General features: G+C 36.4%; 1 protein-coding gene across 3 annotated transcripts in view; it reads right to left on the bottom strand.

Moving 5' to 3' along the window:
* prkn (parkin RBR E3 ubiquitin protein ligase) overlaps positions 1 to 15,524 on the bottom strand; it is a 199,078-nt gene that overhangs the window by 125,792 nt on the left and 57,762 nt on the right. The window lies entirely within an intron of this gene.

The raw sequence follows: 15,524 nt of genomic DNA, 5'->3' as shown, positions 1-15,524 counted from the left end.
CCAAACGTGATTGGCTTTTCCACAACAAACCAGCGAACCCCGAAAATCCTTCTCTCCAACACAAAGGACGCCGACAAGGGAATCCGCATTCAAAGACATCGACAAGCAAGTCCCTTCAGATTCTATACCTGAACTGGTGCATTAAATTACTGTGATTCATGGTTCGTTCAGGTCAGGTCTTATGAAATGCATATTTTGCTTGAAATCATGCTCATCGTTTCTTTCTCTCTTAAAACTCTTTCTTTCTCACTTTCTTTCTTTCTGCAACATGTATGAATGTGTGTTTGTGTGTGCGTGTTTGTGTTAGAATAATCAATAAAGTCTCCTGTAGATTTTTAAAAGAAGTGTCTTGTGTTATGTGCTTATAAATGTACTGCCTTAAACTGCGATCTATGTTACCTTGCTAGTAAATAGTGCTTTCAAGATATTCATATCCGCTGAAAGAGCTTATGGTTACAGCCCAAGCAAATGAACGTTGGATGATTCAGTTGCTCGGTCGTAAACTAAGCGACTCCTTTTAAAATTCCCTATAAATTAATAATTTAATTTGAGCTGATTAGTTTACATGCACTTCCGCTCATTCAAATTTGACACAAGAACCTACAGCACTGTTGTAGTACTTCGGTCCGTCTCAAGTCCGAGACAAAAACCATATTTTCTGGGTCTTGGTCCTGTATTTGGACTCGGCACTCAGATTTGACCCTCATCAGGTCTCTGTTTTTACTCAGACTCAATCTACTCAGGTCTTGGCCTGGTCTCGAATGAGCTGGTTTTGACTACAATACTCCTACTTTAAACACAAAAGTGTGTAGTGGCCTGGGATTTTCAAGCTACAAAAAGGACAAAAACTGCAACATAAAAGTGCACATGTCTACTGCACCATATTTTTAAGTCTTCTGATAGCTTCATGTGAAGAAAAATACATGAAGTTAAACCATTATTTACTGAAAAATCTGGTCTTTTAGCGATCAAATCACATTTGCACTTCCACATATTTACATGTGCATCATGCAAGAACCTTTGGCAGTGTTATATTTTCACAGTCTTTGTCTTGTAATGGACTCTGGAGCATTAGGACTTGGTCTAGACTTTGACTTGACCTTCTTCAGGTCTTTATATTTACTCTGACCCAACCTACTCAGGTCTCTGCCCAGACTGTGACTTGAACTGGTTTTGACTACAAAACTTTGCCGTTTGGCATCAGTGACTCCAAACATGATGCTAGGCATCTTTGAGTCTGAATACATAAAGGTGCAAATGAAATTCAAGAGCTAAGCCAAAGATCAAGTTATGATCAAGTTCCACGGAGGAATAAAAGAATATAGGTTTAGAATAACATTAGTATATTGTCATTTTTAGCTCTTTAAACAAACACCTTTGCTTGCATATCTGACAAAACTGGATATGAAAAAAAAAAATGTACAGTGTAATACCATATAATAGAATTTAATATAATAAAAACCCACTATCAATTTAGCATTTTATAAAATCCCCTATTAAAGCACCTCTAAGGAGCAAGTTAAAATCCACTCTGTTAGCTTTATCAGAGATGACTAAGCTTTTTCAGAGAACACTGACAATGTGAGTTGGGCTCGGCGGAGACACTTCCCCATGTAGACAGATGGTGTGGAGAGCTGGGCTTGAGACACAGAGGACACTGTGACTAATATGTGCTGGGAGTTCCAACTGGGGAGGATTGACACCAGATTGAATTTCCAGGCTGGTTATTACTGGTTTTCAGTGTGGTCTTTCTGGTGAAACTTGTAAAACAAAGGCATCTTGCTGGTTAAGCTACCTACGAAGTAAAGGGCAACAACAGCATCACATACCGGGAACCAACATCCGCTTTGAAACCACCATTAAGTATTTACAAGGGGACTCTGTCCTTGCAATGCATTGACCAAGCATTCACGTTTGCATACTAGCGCTGAGTATATTTTTGGCCCAAGGAAACACGTGGCGCGAGACTGAAATAAGATGGTGATTGGCTCCTTGGTGAGGCAGGAGGCAAGGATGACTCTCATACAGGAAGAGTCCTTGAAGCTGAATGCATGTTGTAACCTTCAGAGCACTGGCGTTTATCTGTATTGCTCCTTCAGAGAGTGTGGAGAGTGTGAAAGGAGGAGGACGAGACAGAGAGAAAAATGGGGGAGATGAGCACTTCGGAAAATAGAGGTAATAACAGTGAGCAAGCCAATGGGTCAGAGAGGAATATAAAAGAGTGAGAGAAGACAAAAAAAAAAAGAAAAAGAAAAGAAACGACATACAAAAACAGCACAGAACAGAGAAATGGAGGCTCGCAGGAATGGAAAGAGTGAAAGAATGACAAATAACTAGACAGAAAGGAAAGAGCACAGACAAAGCACTGACAACAACATGACCTCTCTTGAGGGAATTCACTAAGACTGAAATACAAACACTGGTAGCGTTGTTTATTTGCACATGCGGCCTGCATTGTTTTAGCCTCCGATTTACTAAAGGAATTATGCAAATAAGTTGACGACAACATCAGGCCAATATAATCTATGCCGAAAGCTGTTTACACAGTGCAGCTCCCCAACTTGCTCACTCAATTATGAACAATACAGCAGACTACCACAATCTGACATACTTTACTGTAACTGTACGATTGTTATTTATATGCTATTGTATTTGTTAATATTTTGAATTAGCTTTTATTTTTATATTTACAGTTTTCTATTTAAATCTAGTTTTAGTAATAGTGCTTTTGTCATTTTTATGATTTTCTTTTTTTTTTCTTTTTTTAATCTAATTAGCCATAATTTATTTCATTTATTTGTTTTAGTTTCAGTAATTTTAGTACTTCAACTTAAATTTATTTTATTTCAGTTAGGCTATGTTCGGACTGCAGTTAGGCTAAATGTGGCCCAAATCCGATTTTTTGTTCATACAGTATGTGACACATATGAGCAAAGAAATACGTCAATGAAATAATAGCATGTAAATAACAATCGTACAGTCAAAATAAAGTATGTCAGACTGTAATAGTCTGCTGTATTCTTCACAATTTAGTGCCCAAGTTGGGGAGCTGCAATGTGTAAACTGCACAGATTTTATTGGCTTATTGTTGTCATCACCTTATTTGCATAATTTCTTTAGTAAATCAGAGGCTAAAACAATCCGGGCAGCATGTGCAAATACACAACACTACCAGTGTCCACATTTCATTCTTAGTGAATTCCCTCATGAGAGTTCATGTTGTTGTCAGTGTTTTGTCTATGTGTTTCCTTGTCTGTATAGTTGTTTGTCATTCTTTCGCTCTTTCACTTCCTGTGTGCCTTCATTGCTCTGTTCTGTGCTGTTTTTGTACAGCAAAGTTTTGTTGTCGAAACCAGCTCATTCAAGTCACAGTCAGATAAAGACCTGAAGAAGGTCAAGTCCGAGTCTGTGAACAGCACAAACAACATGGAATCTGATCTTTTCGATTTTGATTTGGGCCATATGAAGAGTTTGGTTCCAAAACGCGATAAACTCCTTTTTGTTTTTTGTTTTTTAAATGAGTTTACGCCAAAATCTGTATTGTATTTGGTCGGTATTGAAAAGTCATTCATTAATTTTGCACAAAAAGCAATATCCGTCGTGTTATTCTATCATGTGTTCTCCCTTTCTTTCCAAAACGCGACAAACGGCTGTCTCCCTTCTCTGCAAAATGCAACATATCCGCTCAACCAATTACAGCGCACCATTCCACGCATTGTAAACAGTAATGGCGCCACCCTGAATACAGCTGGCATCCTAGTTTTCCTTACTTTGTGATCAACAAAAACAAAAAAATAATAATTTTGACGGCGTTGATGAACCTGTGGTGGTTTCTGCGGTGAGGAAGAAACAATAGTCATCGAAATGTAATCATTTACGTGAGGAGATTAAGAAGACGAGGCACTCGAGTCGGGAGGAGGAACAATGCCGGCTGTTGCTTGTTCCATCAAATTGAATCATGAACAGTTTTTAAAAGCCGTTTTTAATACCAATGTACTCAGTAAATGTGTTTATTTTAACTGTGCGGTGGCACCAGATACTCTTTAATCGGTAATGGCAAACGGAGACATAATGAATTTATAACATTATCAAGATGACTCGTTGAATTCACTTTGGGAGCGACGGCTGAATATTTTTAATAAAATGCCTGTATATAAGATTAGTATTGACAAAGCTCAGAGGCTGACATATATGTGAATCAACTTACTTTGCTCTGTATTTTCAATATGACAAATCAATTTTATATTGATGGATTAATTGCATTTTGAAAAAAAAAAAAAAAAAAAAAAGTTTAATGGACTTATTGCATTTTGAAAAAAAAAAAAAAAAAAGTTTTTATAATAATAAAGTCATATCAGAATTCATGCATCTTTTACATCACTCTAGATCGGCATTCGTCACAATTCTGCGCTCATGGGAGTCACAAGAATTTATCCAAAGTTATCAAGCCAGTTGTGAAAGGTAGTCAGTGAAGGACAGTGATGTGTCAGAGCTCATAAGTGGCAGCTCCATATACAAGCAAAACATCGTAAATGTTCTAAAAACTCTGCATTCATTTTTCGATATTGGTCTGATATTGGCCACATTTAAAACAACAATGGGAACAGCTTCTCACAACTCTCGGTCCCCGCCTGCTTCACGCAACAAATACCTTTTTCTTTTTTTTTCTTTTTTTTAAGTTTTAGTTAACATTAACAACACTGGACTGTACAGAATCACTGACCATATGTGACTGAACCTGTGTCGGAAAGCACCTATGCTGCCTCAAAATCTCTTCAAAAAGCTTTGGAAATGGGGGCCTTGGGGTCTTGAGATACTTTGGCCAGTATCTTTAGTACAATAAAAAATAAAATAGGGCAACACCCATGTTTCTTTTTTATGTGAGCAAATCAAAGAGATACAAACAGTCATTTTACTCAAGTACTGTTGTTTTGATGCTGGTATTACATTCTTGGGTGCACTTAGGGCATGTCCGAATTCACTTTTGCTAGTTTAACGAAGGAAAAAAATGGTCGGTGCACTGGGTGCATGGTCCAAAAGGGTTGTACCTAGTCTCTGTGTTTTGGGTCTAAGTAACATGCAATAAACCAATCAGAGTGTCATCTCTCATTACCTTTAAAAGCCAGATGCACTTGCACAATGGCGGATTCGCTATTTACATGGTGGAATATAGACACCCTCAACCTGGCAAGTCAGTTTAAATACATGTGTATTACCACGATTGGTCAAATAATTAGCCAATTTCATTGTCATTACTGCAAATAGGGCTGAAACTAGCAAAAAACACTTGTGTCGCGCCTGGTGGCGCATTGCGCTGAGTGTATGATAGGGCCCTAGGTGTCAAAAACTATTAAGGCTAAAAAAAAAGGCAGTTTAAATTACTCCAGGAAGTTTAAAATGAGCAAATTCTTGTGTAAAATAAAACACACACACACAATAATATTAAACTGCGTTCAGCATATTCAATGAAAACTGTATTTATATGTTAGTGTCTATACTGTGTGTGTAACACGTATGACTGTCTGGAACAGAGGAAGTGGAATTAAAGATGAGGTGATTACAGCATCACAGACTGTGACTGTGAGAAACACATATATAACGTGAGACCCAGGAGCCATGAGCTGTGCAAATAACCTATTAGCCGGTTACATTCTCCAGAAACACTCGGAACAACACACTCACGCATACACAGGGCCAACTCTTTTTAATTAGTGTGAGTTTTATCTGTGCTCCAGTAAATTCACTGCACAATGAAGCAGTGGGAAATATGGATGAGAGACACGTAAATTAATTTTGAGAGAAGATGAGAGCTTATTAAAACAAATTGAGTAAATATACAGCATATTGATTCCACAGAGCAAGGTGACAACCTGCTGCTGGTGTCAACACTTAAGAGCCACTCGAGAATAGAGAAGCGAGAAAACACAAGGATTCTCATGCAATTTACTGACACACAGAATCGCTTGGGCTTGTTTTCTGCATTCTTCTGTTTTGTGAAGATGTATGGCCACCAACAAACCAGAACTCTGCTACCTGACCTGAGAATGTCTAGACAATATACTGAGAGGGACCCAGTCAAAAAAATATTAAAAGCAGTGATATATATATATATATATTTTTTTTAATTAGAATGATTGATATATCAGTTTTCCTGATTAATCAGCACTGAGATTTGCTTTTTGGAACTATCGGTTATCAGAAAAAATGTTATAGCTCACAATAATCTTTAATTTACCTGCATACTTCTGTTACCAGCAATGGAGGGATCTTTGGTTCTACGGTACCGATGTGCGGTCACATTTATCACGCTGTTCTGCAAATTTCTGTAGAAGTACAGTCATTTCAATAGGAATCTACATGATCAGGGATTTTGAATGAGAGCGTTGAATTTCCCTAAATAGATTTGTCGCATGGATTTGCTTTTCGTTGACCAACAGAAAACTTGGTTTGAAAGCGATTTTGTGTGATGTGCTTTATACATCACTACAATTTTTTTTTTTTTGTGAACGAAAAATTGGGTGTAATGTGACCGCACCTTAACAGTACCCTAGAGGTAAAATAAAAACAATTACATAATCCATTGCATAATTCCACCTAGCTGCAATAATACTATCATCTCTCTTTTGTTTCAACATGTTTGAAAGCTGTGTACGAAAGAGCTTCTGTACCCCTATAGACCTTATTCAGAACAGCACCTTGACAGGTATGAAAATGAGGCTGTGAGGGATAGACTTACTGTGTTTTCAATGGCATCCACTGTAAAAAGCTGTATAAAGCTCCTGGATCACTTATAGTTTTCCACAGCTCATGTTGTTTTTTGTAATGTTTTATCAGCAGAACAATCCAAAAACACATGAAATAACAGTACAACCCACTGAAGAGAGCTTTCATTCCCATTAAAAATCAAAGATGGCATTGCTGTGAATATTGGTCAATGTCACAGATGTGACAGAACCTGTCGCGTAGAACTGAAATTGTCATGAAGCATCACAGACAAAGACATCCACTATGACATCTCAATGCTCATTGTTTACGAATCACCACGACACCCTACGTCAAACAGATCGTGCCAAAATCGGGCTGATACCGTGTAGTCTGAATCTGCAATAATGTGATGTAACAGATAACTGTAGCAAATTCAAGTTCAAACGAAGCTGCAGCACAGCGCATCTCTTCCACTTTACTACTAGTTATAGCACAAATTAAACATGAATGAACATGAGATGGTATGTTGGAAAATATAGTACGCAACTTACCGAAATCTGTATCTGTCTCATGTAATCGCTCAATCAATCAGTGTTTGTACCACGGAAATACGTCAAACAGCTTGTGTCGTGTAATAACACAATGTCATTTACCTTAGGAAAGCCATTCAATGACCAGAACTCGTCAGTCAGCTAGAAAAAATAACACTAGAGAGTAGCATTTTGCTAAATAAAAACTAAATTCTATTAAAAAAAAACTAATTGGAATGAAAACATAATAATGTCATTAAAAAGTTATTATAATAATTATAAAAACTTATATTATTATAAAAACTGCCTTTTGTGCAATTTAAATGTTTATATACAAATTGGTTAATTTTAACTGGTAATATTATAGTGAGCCAAAGGGGTCCATGTATAGTTTACATCATTAGTTTAGAGACATTGACGTGTGTGTGTGTGTGTGTGTGTGTGTGTTTAATTGAATCAATATTCACTGTATAAAGTGGTATTACTTCAAAGAGCTATTTGTGCTTGATTTAACCCATAAAACTTTGTTTTGTTGTTATAAATTAAAGTATTTAGGTTGGTTCAGTAAGGTTTAATAATTGACTTGAACAAAATTCGCTAATTCACCATTATAATAACAGGTTACCATAATAGGTTGCCATTTTTTATTCACCATTCCATGCCCATTTTCACACAAGTTAAAGTGCACATGGTGAAGTTAAGCAGCAGCAAAATGTGCATGTTATATTGATTTCATTACACAAAAGGACACTGGTCCCCTGTTAGATGGTAAAGTGACACCTGCTTGGTTGCCTTTATATTTAGCAATATTTCCTATTCTGACTATCTCTGAATGTAATAGCAATGTTCATGATGTTCATCACAGTAGAAAGATTTTAAAGGACAAAACTCAGTTTTATGTTGATTCCTGCATTGAAAATCTTCAGTTGGTTCAGCTAAAGTGTCAGTTAAGTTCACATAATTTAATTGAGATAACTGACAATTTGGCAGCAATGCAGCAAGTCAACATACAATTTTGAGATCTGACCTCCAAAATATTTAGTGTGTTTGTGATGGTAAGAAATGGCAAAGTAACCAAACAGATGTCGCAATTTACCATCAAACAGGGGACCAAAGGCATGTTGTTTAATCAAATCAAATTTCACTGTATAAAGTGATGACCTGCAATTGTTACCTTAAAGAGCTATTTCTGCTTGATTTAACCCATAAAGCCTAGTTTTGTTGAAATTGGTAGGTTGGTTCAGTGACGTTAAATAATATTTTTATATTTATACCTTTATATTTAGCAATATTTTGTATTCTGTATATCTTTGAATGTAGCAGCAATGTTCATAAAAACACTAAAACACCTATTCTTGTTATTAAAATACACTGTAAAAAGATTTTTAAAGGTCAAAATGAATGAAACTGAAGAACTGGCAAAGCAACCAGATCATTTCACACCATCTAACAGGGGACCAGTATCCATTTGTTTAATATAATCACTAACCTGATAACATGGTGACCTGCAATTGTTACCTTATACCTGTTTCTGCTAGATTTAAACTTTTGAACTTAGTTCTTGCCATAAAAAAATACACTGTAATAGATTTTTACTTATTTATTTTTAGGTCAAACTTAATTTTTATGTTGATTGTGTGATTGAAAATGTTTGGTTGGTTTAAGAAATGAAGTGCCAGTGTTCAGTTCACATAATTTAATTGAGCCAACTGAGGATTTTTTAATGCAGCAAGTTTTGAAGTTTTTGGCTCAACAGTGGAAACATGGCTAGTGAGTCTCTTATATGATGGGCAGGAGGAACACAGTCCAGTCCTCAATCTTTTTAAATTGGTGCAAGGAATCAAATCTCACTGTAAACATCTCCAAAACAAAGAAAATGTCTATTAGTTTTAGAGAGCATAAATTATTTTTTTAATTAATAGGAAGCCAGTACAATCAGTCCAAAATTATAAATATCTTGGTATACTTGACAATAAGCTTAAACAATAAGCTTAAATGGGATATGTGGACTGATCATATACTGTATGAGCCACAACAGAAAATACATTTCTTAAAGAAAATACTCTTCTGTAATGTCCAAAACATTAGCTTTTGAACTGTTGCCATCTCACTGACTATTTTTTCCCCCGTTGTATTTAAAACTGATTCAAATGGATTTTCCTCAAGCAATTCAACGTTTAAAATTTTTAATAACTGATGGTTTGGTCATTATTTTTTTTATTTGTATATTGTGTATGTTTATGCCTACTGTGATCCCTTATGCCTGTGTAAACATTACATAATTATATAAAGTTACATAATGTTTTCACTGCCAGTTCACTGTTCACACATAGCTCCATTGCAGGCTATGCAGGTCCCCTGTTGGATAGGTAGACATCAGCCAGAGTTGCAGGTCCCCTCTTGGCATATTTAAAAAAAAATAAAAAAAAATGCCCATTTGAAGTTATATTATGAAAAAAGACCTTAAAAGAAAATTTTGTATGTCATTTTTAATTTTTTCAAAATGACCCGAAACACTAGTCCCCTCTTGGTGGGTGTAGAGTGATAGTCCCCTGTTTGTAATATAGGTGTGTGTGTGTGTGTGTGTGTGTGTGTGTGTGTGTGTGTGTGTGTGTGTGTGTGTGTGTGTGTGTGTGTGTGTGTGTGTGTGTGTGTGTGTGTGTGTGTGTGTGTGTGTGTGTGTGTGTGTGTGTGTGTGTGTGTGTGTGTGTGCTTTTGTTTATATTACATTGTGGGGACCAAATGTCCCCATGATGTAATATAAACCTGAGTTCACCTACATCGTGGGGACCAGCCAGCGGTCCCCACAATGTAAATGGGTTTATAAATCATATAGAATGAGTTTTTGTGAAAAAGTAAAAGTTTGCACAGTTTCCTGTGAGGGTTAGGTTTAGGGGTAGGGGCAGGGTAGGGGGATAGAATGTACAGTTTGTTCAGTGTAAAATGCATTGAAGTCTATGGAAAGTCCCCACAATTCACAAAAACAAACATGTGTGTGTGTGTGTGTGTGTGTGTTTGTGTGTACTTGTTTTTGTGAAATATCAGGACACAAATGTGTATAATGACATGGGTATGACATAGGTATTACAAAAAGAGGTGAAATATGAGGACATTCAGCATGTCCCCACTTTTCAAAAGGCTTATAAATCATACAGAATGAGTTTTTGTGACAAAGTAAAAGTGTGCACAGTTTCCTGTGAGGGTTAGGTTTAGGGATAGGGGTAGTGTAGGGGGATAGAAAATACGGTTTGTACAGTATAAAAACCATTACGCCTATGGAATGTCCCCACATTTCACAAAAACAAGTATGTGTGTGTGTGTGTGTGTGTGTGTGTGTGTGTGTGTGTGTGTGTGTGTGTGTGTGTTGTCTGCACATCTATAGATGTCTTTCACCATCAGTTAGATCAACATAACACCAGAAAACAACAGTAGAGAAGTGCAATGCCTTTAAAGACACAATATGTAAGTTTTTTTCGGATAATTAGGTCAGCAACTGTTTGGATACCTTTATCCTTGCTATGCTTATTAGTGCTATTGTTGAAATCTCTTGTTTTCTTGATTTACCGCGAGTAACATGTTTGTACCATGCCTCAAAGACAACACTATTTTGTCAAGTGGCTAACATAGCATAATCAGAAAGAGCTTTATTTGTAGTAACAGTAATACAGCATTTTCTCCAACATACAATATATTTTAAAATTAACTACATTCCATTTAGCAACACAAGTCATCCATCTTTTATTAATACTATATTTTAATATCAATCTAGCTTACTGAAATGCAACAAATGTCTCATATCAGCCACTGAGCGAAAGCAAAGAGTAACGTTTTAACTTTCAACACACTCAAATGTATTTTTATCATGATTATTTTGACCAAAGCAGAGCTGCATTACCCCACGAATTTGATTTGTCAAATAAAGTGACCTGAATGAGTAGTAATTCAGCACTGGCGGCTATTTCATTAGGATGAAGTAAAATAATGTGAATTTAAGTGATCAAACAACTTAAATCGTAAAATAAACAAACACAACAAAATGAGAGGAGCGACAGTGGCCATCTGTGGCATATAAGCATTATAAAAACAGCGATGTAAAACGTCCCAGGCTTTCGGCCCACCCTGCTTCATACCACAGTAACGTTAATACAACTTTCATACATTAGCTCATTCATGAACATGATACCTGTCCCTTTGGACTGACAACTCCCATGATTCCATGCTCCTTCAAGGCATCTCAAGCTACGCCTCTGTTACTGTTTTTAATAAGTGACCTCTAGTGGCAAAACTTACATAATGTGCCTTTCAAACGGACAATATTTACGAGATGAGTGTCATAAACGGCACAATCCATGGCGTAATTACCAGTGATACATTTTCATTTTGAGCGCAAACTTAGCAAACTGGTGTTGATCATGATCAAATTTTCTTTGTGAATGCTGACCCTACAGTTACAGTAGTTTGCACACATTTTGTTTACTGTCAGTTTATGAGGCAGCGGGCTATATTCCCCAGCGTACTTTTTACAAAACTACCTTTCCCATCATTCTCTGTGACAGCACAAGAATAATAAACAGATAAAGCTTCGACTTCACACTTCTGAGGAATAATAAATAGATTGTGCTTGTCAGGAAGAGAAAGAGGGAGAAAGAAATATGAAATTGTCCAACATGTCTAATTTATCTGAAATCACACCATATTGCATTGTAATTATACTTCAGAACTCATACTGTAAGTAGGAGCTTCCTGGCAATGACATGAAGGCAGCATAACATCTCTAGAGACAACCACTGTTCTAAATGTCAGTTTTATCAATCACAAGCTCAAGTAAAGACTGGAAAATGACAGAAAAATGTGTCAAGTATCAAATTTTGCACAATTCATGTCCCTCCACTGCTTTATGAGCACTAGTGTGACTGAAAGATTACCTGAAGTTAGAGCTGTGACCGTGGCAGTTTTTTACCAACATTAATATGCCCATATTAAATACATTCTGAAATACACACACACACAAAAGAGACTTCAAGACTCTTTTCTTAACAAACATGCATGTTTTTTTAATGCTTGTGTTTATATATATATATATACACAGTACAGTCCAAAAGTTTGGAACCACTAAGATTTTTAATGTTTTTAAAAGAAGTTTCGTCTGCTCACCAAGGCTACATTTATTTAATTAAAAATACAGTAAAAAACAGTAATATTGTGAAATATTATTACAATTTAAAATAACTGTGTACTATTTAAATATATTTGACAAAGTAATTTATTCCTGCGATGCAAAGCTGAATTTTCAGCATCGTTACTCCAGTCTTCAGTGTCACATGATCCTTCAGAAATTATTCTAATAAGCTGATTTGCTGCTCAAGAAACATTTATGATTATTTTCAATGTTGAAAACAGTTGTGTACTTTTTTTTTTCAGGATTCCTTGATGAATAGAAAGTTCAAAAGAACAGCATTTATCTGAAATACAAAGCTTCTGTAGCATTATACACTACCTTTCAAAAGTTTGGGGTCAGTAAGAATTTTTATTTTTATTTTTTTTGAAAAGAAATGAAAGAAATGAATACTTTTATTCAGCAAGGATGCATTAAATCAATCAAAAGTGGCAGTAACGACATTTATAATGTTACAAATGATTAGATTTCAGATAAACACTGTTCTTTTGAACTTTCTATTCATCAAATAATCCTGAAAAAAAATATTGTACACAAATATTTTGTACAATTGTACACATTAAATGTTTCTTGAGCAGCAGATCAGCATATTAGATTGATTTCTGAAGGATCATGTGACACTGAAGACTGGAGTAATGATGCTGAACATTCAGCTTTGCATCACAGGAATAAATTACATTGTGAAAAATATTCAAATAGAAAACAGTTATTTTAAATTGTAATAATATTTCACAATATTACTGTTTTTACTGTATTTTTTATTAAATAAATGTAGCCTTGGTGAGCAGACGAAACTTCTTTTAAAAACATTAAAAATCTTAGTGGTTCCAAACTTTTGGTCTGTACTGTATATATACACCTTTTTTGTTAGAAAGCAAAGAGGTACAATGGATACCCATTTCTAACTGGAATTGACAATGGAAACACCCTCCAGTAATTCTTTCATCTCACTTTCGGGCGTGAACGTAGTCTGCAGGCACCTGCTCTTCAACTTCCAATCTTTATTTATGAAATGCACGGTCAGACTCATAAATGAAGCCATGTTAATGCTGGACCACATATCAGTATTGGCGGAAAAGAAATCACTTTCTTGCAGTTCAGCAATGATGATCTACTTGATTTTCTTGAATAACTGGGGAATGACACTGAAATTTTTTTTTGCTTGGCAACTCATATTGTTTATCGAATGACCGGATCATTTCTCTGAAGGCAGGTTTCTCCGCAGTGCGGAGCTGCGCATTCTCGACCACCAAATACTTTGCCACATCTCTCATTAACATCTTCCATCTATCGCTGTCTCGTTTGTATTTGGCCAGTTTTAAGAAGGCCTCTTCGATACCAACCTGACCAGCAGGGCTTTTGCATTCACAGGAACTTGAAGACATCACTTGAACAAACGTGGATGGGTGACATGACTGGAGATGGCTCTTGAGATTTAAAGCGTTCACCCTCATCTCACTTTCGGGCGTGAACATAGTCTGCAGGTACCTGCTCTTCAACTTCCATTCTTTATTTATGAAATGCACAGACAGACTGTCAATTACATCATACCCTCAGACAGACAGACATAAATGAAGTCATCCCAATTTATTGGTTCACCTCTCTCGTTTTGGCATGAATCCAAAATGTTCCCAGATCAGCAATATAGTATTTAGTTTCCCAACAAGGTCCATTGCCGAACACAAAGTGAATCTGCTGAATGCAGAATAATCTGGATTTTGCTGCGCTCCAACCCGCCAATCTAAAGGAAATGCCATGGTGTTTGAGGTAATGCGTATTAACCTAAAATTTTATAGCCTAAATAAAACAATCTAAAGCTAAATGGTAATCTATAAATGCCAACAGCTGTCACAACTGTTACTATTATTACACTCGTATACAAAACTTTGTATTTTATACTTGTCATAGTGTGTGACATCATGTGCACACTACCACCGGTGGCACAAATGATGAGCAGATGATTTCCAGTTGAGTTATGAGGTGGGACGCTGAGCTTCACACAGCATCTGCTACAGCTCTTACACACAGCAGGAGTTTCATCAGTGAAAATGAGGTATCCTGAATCACCCGAATGTACTGTGCTGCACTTGAGCTTTAGGGGCAAAAACTAGACAAACTTTGTCTTTGACACATACACAGACAAGCTCAAAAACGAACGTCAGAAATTTGCTTCCATTTTTACCACCGAGAGATTCAAATTGTAAATATTTCCTTGCCATGTGTGTGTTGTCTGCACATCTATAGGTGAACTGTTTCACCATTGTTTTGACCCATAAAAGCAGAGAACAACATCAAACTGATCATTTTATGAGATAACGCTTCCCCACCAGTGACGGAATTTTCCGGCTTTCTGTGTTTTCACTGTTATACGGTAGGGGGCGCTATGACATCTTCTAAAAGACTAGAGAATCTCCTGATCCAAAAACACAGACAAAGAAGAAGCAGAAAAAAAGCGATAGCATATGTAAGCAGATGCTCAGATTTTCACACAACAAAATATTCTGGGATCCATGAAACTTTTGTGAAAATGATCAAAAATAATGGCGCTGTCTGCAAACGTTTTTCAAAAATGCTGGTGGGGAGAGAGTTAATTTTGTTCATTTTTTTTGTTCATGTTCATTTGGAGGAATACTGAATCTGTTTTTGTGCAAGTGTCATGAGTAAATGCCTGCTCACATTTAGTCTAGAACTACAATAACCGTCATGTTTACACAGCACACACAACGCTTCTGCAATTACAGTACTCCTGATTTCTCCAAACACGGGTACAGGAGAGGTGTAGGGCAATAAATGGTAAAACAAAGTTACTTTTTTAAAAATATTAACAGATATTATGTTGTAAATTTAAAAATAATGTTACTTTACTAGATACTAGTTTTCTGTTTATGTAACTCACATTACTTGTAATGCATTCAGCCCCAAACTGCACGACATTCACAGCTCAGGAGACCACTCAAAAACTCACAAGCAAGATGGCAGATTTCAAATTGTGTACTTCCAGGGGTCCTGTGTCAGCCAAGCAACTGCCATTGAGATGCACAGCAATGCATCTCATTGAGAAGTATGGTAAAGCAACAGATTGCTTTCTCCAGGTATTGTAGACCTCTTTAGCA

Source organism: Chanodichthys erythropterus, chromosome 5, assembly GCF_024489055.1.
Source record: "Chanodichthys erythropterus isolate Z2021 chromosome 5, ASM2448905v1, whole genome shotgun sequence".
In the NCBI taxonomy this organism is placed as follows: Eukaryota; Metazoa; Chordata; class Actinopteri; order Cypriniformes; family Xenocyprididae; genus Chanodichthys; species Chanodichthys erythropterus.
The sequence above is the reverse complement of the archived record's forward strand: the minus strand, read 5'-3'. Positions and strand labels throughout refer to the sequence as shown.